The 4,206-nt window shown below is 37.2% G+C and overlaps 1 pseudogene; it reads left to right on the top strand.

The window, feature by feature from the left end:
- Positions 1–418: 418 nt before the first annotated feature.
- Positions 419–2,561, top strand: LOC146883567 (uncharacterized; annotated as a pseudogene).
- The last annotated feature ends 1,645 nt before the right edge of the window (positions 2,562–4,206 follow it).

The following is a 4,206-nucleotide window of genomic DNA, read 5'->3' as shown; positions in this document are numbered from 1 at the left end:
GTCAACTGATACAGATTTTGATGAAGTAAGGACTGAGGGTGGAGGGTCAAATTTCGAGTGGCATTTAGATGAATTAGTTAGTGGTTCAGACATTGATGAGGGCAATGATGATATTGAGGGTTATGGGTCATTTCCTACATTTTCAATGCCTAAAAAGATGGATGAATATAGATGGGAAATAGGAACTTATTTCACAGAGAAACATGAATTCATTGAAGCAATTAGGACTTATGCACTTGCAAATGGAAAAAGTTTAAAATTTTTAAAAAAGGACAATCAGAGGGTTTCAGTGAAATGTTTGGGAGCAAATGGAGAATGCAAATGGTATGCTTATTGTGGTTATATGGGTGCAGTGAAGTCATGGCAACTTAGAAAAATAATATATCAACATACGTGTTCTAGAGATTTTAATGTGAAATTAATGAATGCAAAGTGGCTAAGCAAGAAGATGGAAAAGACAGTTAGAGAAAACCCTAATATGAAGGTCATGGACATTCGTGATAAGGTTAGTAGGAAATGGAACGTAGGTGTCTTAGAAACATGGCTTTTCGGGCTAGAGCTATTGCTAGAGACCACATGGATGGGTGTTTTTCAGAACAATTCAGGAGAATATATGATTATACACACGAGTTGCTAAGAACAAATCCAAGGTCTACAGTAAAGGTGAATGTTGATAACATAGAAGGTGAAGTCATATTTAAGAGATTTTATGCATGCTTGAAGGCATGCAAAGATAGTTTCACATGTTGCAGACCTTTCATTGGATTGGATGGCTGCTTTCTCAAAGGTAAGTATGGTGGTGAGTTATTAATTGCAATTGGAAGAGATGGGAATGAGCAGATTCTACCTCTAGCATATGTTGTTGTAGAAGTGGAAAATAAGGATTCGTGGAAGTGGTTCTTGGAGCTTTTGATTAATGATCTTGGTGGGGATTCAGTTTGTGCATCATGCACTTTTATATCAGACCAACAAAAGGTTATTCACTTTTATTATTTCAATTAATTTGTATTTTAACATCATGCAATATGCTATTTTTAGAGTCTGTTTTTCATATATTAACATAGGGTCTTCTCCCAACTATGCAAGAACTTCTCCCTGGAGTAGACCAGAGATTTTGTGTTAGGCACATGTATGCTAATTTTAGAAAGCAATTCCCTGGGAAAAATCTAAAACGTCTCATGTGGAAGGCTACTTCAGCGACACATCCACAGGCTTGGGAGAAGATAATGAGGGACATTAAAGAGGTCAATGAAGACGCCTTTAAACACTTGATTGGTATTCCTCCAAGGTATGACATCCTGAATTCTTACATCATATTTATTTCATGATTAAAAAGTAATTATTTTTTTATGTGATACTAGGTTTTGGTCAAGATCTAGATTCATTGTAAGAGCCTAGTGTGACACCTTGGTTAATAATATGTGTGAGGCATTCAACAGTGTGATAGTGAAGACTCTAACAAAGCCAATCATAAGGATGCTGGAGGACATTCGTGTTTATATCATGAAGAGATGGGGCACAAATAGATCTAAGGTGAAATCTTTTAAAGGTTCAGTTTGTCCCAGAAATTGACATGCTTAACAAGGAGTCAAGCTTAACAAGACACTGGATACCAAGGTAAGAAGTTAATATATATTTATGTCAGCAACTTTAACATATTTGGGATTTGGTGATTACATTTCTGTTGTATTACACGCAGATGGTCAGCTGAGAAGTTGTTTGAAGTGAGGCATGCTTCAAATCTAGGGGAACAATTTGTGGTGAATATTGACAAGATGGAGTGCACATGCAGGAAATGGAGCATAAATGGACTTCCTTGTTGCCACGCACTTTCTGCCATGAAATTTTTGAATCTGAAAGGAGAGGATTTCATAGCCCATTGGTTCAGGAAGTCAACCTATGAGGAGACGTATAATTCAGTAGTTTACCCTATTAATGGTCAAGAGGTGTGGGAAGCTACTGCATATTCAGATGTCCTGCCCCCAACCAAAAGAATTATGCTTGGAAGACCTAAAAAGAAAAGAAGATTGGAACCTTGGGAGCTGAAAAAAGATGACACCACATTACGAAAAGGAGGAATTCGCAAAAGATGTGTTGTGTGCAGGGAAATTGGTCACAACAGAACTGCTTGTCCTAAAAAACTTGTGCCACCACCAAGTCAATCAATTGTGCCAGCAACAACATCAGGTCCATCACAACAACAACACCCAGCACAACAAACTGACCCATCACAACAACATCACCCAACACAGCAAACTGGCCCATCACAACAAACTGGCCCAGCACAACAATCTGGCCCAGCAAGAGCATCAGGCCCATCAGCAGCATCAGACCCATCAGCAACATCAGACCCATCACAGCAAACTAGTCCAGTAGCAGCATCAGCCCCATCACAGCACACTGGTCCAGCAGCAGCATCAGCCCCATCACAGCAAACTGGTCCTGCAGCCAATCAGTCCCAACCATCTCAAGGTCAATCTCAACGTGCATCAAGCAACCAATTTGTCCAACCAATGAGGAATAAACTCCAGGCTAGAAGGGGACGTGTTTGGAAGCCCTGATCATTTTTATTAAACAGATTTCAATATGCTTTGTAGCTGCTGTTGAAACTTTTGTTAATTTAAGACTCGTAGTTATGTAGTCTTTTTGGGTGTTTGATAGGAATAGACATAGTCTTTTTGGGCAATCCACTTTAATGTATTTTGAACAATTTCTGGGGCAATCCACTTTAATGTCTTTTGAACAATTTCTGCTTTGGCCGTGATCAACTTTGACAGTGGATATAAATTAACATTTCTTACTTTGACTCAGTATACTATGTGCAATAATTCTACTATATGTTGAAGCATTATAATCTGTGTGATTCAATAGACTATGTCCAGATTAATGTTTTATATCACATTTGGTATGATTTCCTTTTCAATTAGGTTCACTTCATATCATGGGTCAACACATTATATTCCAATATTTCGATTCCATATATTGTGAATCATTACATCATCAGGTATAATATATTCCAAACACAATGCTGAAACTTTCACATTCATTTCGAATCATTACATCAACAGATTTACTTCATTGTGAAAAGGAATATGTTTAACACATACAACAAACAAACCATTACAAACAACACTTTGACCCATTTTTCCAAACTCATAATACATTTCTCGATATTTATTAATTTGCTTTCCCCATCCCTTTCTACATTCTTTGTCGCAGTGTCATCACTATCATCATCATTCTTCGTACTAGGACCACATTTTTCTTCAATTACATTTTCGCTGCACCATGAAAAAAAGTTGCAGCCAACAACTTCTTAAGTTCCGCCCTGTCCAACGAAACAAAAAACCCCCAATTGCAAAATTAGGTTTTCCAAAACCAAAATACAAAAACAACATCCACCAAAAAACAGAACTAAATTCATTTCCATATCTCATACCTTGAACTTTAAGCATCCCCAAAATTTTCTCCCCCTGTTCTTAGCAGTTCTCATTGTTAGTTTTGAAATGGTGAGTTTAGCCAAGAAGGGGGGGGGGGTTGAATTGGCTTTATAAAACTTTTTCGAAAGCTTAAATCTCTTTTCAATTGAATCTAACGGACTGGAAAGTTTGGATGTAAATGCAGCAGACCAATACACTTTCAGTCGATTAAAATATAAAATAGCAGACTAAATTGTTCTTGATGCTATGAAACAGTCGATTATAAAGGCAATTCAGTCAGCTAAAATACTGGAGAATTATGCAGAATGCAGAATTTTCGAATTTAACTCAAACAACAATCTTTTATATACAAGACATGTTCCAATCAATATTTATAACAAGTATAAAGCCTCAGATTACACAAGAACACATTAAATCACACCAAAGATCAAATTGCTTGGTTTTCTTGAGTTTTTAAAGAGTTTCAAAGAGATAGAGATGAGGGAAAGAAGATTGCACAGCTGTTTTTACACTGGTTCACTCAATCACAGAGCTACATCCAGTTTTCCAGGACAACCTAAGCCTGGTTTCCACTATATTCAAAAGTTTTACAAATCAAACACCAAGATTACACTTTTGAACACAAAGCACACAAGATTTTTGACTCACACAAAAATCTAGAACTACAACCTACAAGAATCACACTTGCAGACCTGAAATCACATCAGGCAAACCATCCAGAGGCATAAGAACGTCCAAACCTGATGGTGGTTGTCCCTAGCACACC

The sequence above is a fragment of the Vigna unguiculata genome, chromosome 9, assembly GCF_037176805.1.
Source record: "Vigna unguiculata cultivar grain cowpea cultivar isolate G323 ecotype 2 chromosome 9, ASM3717680v1, whole genome shotgun sequence".
Lineage (NCBI taxonomy): Eukaryota > Viridiplantae > Streptophyta > Magnoliopsida > Fabales > Fabaceae > Vigna > Vigna unguiculata.
Note: the sequence above shows the minus strand (reverse complement) of the source record. Positions and strands in the feature narration are given on the sequence as shown.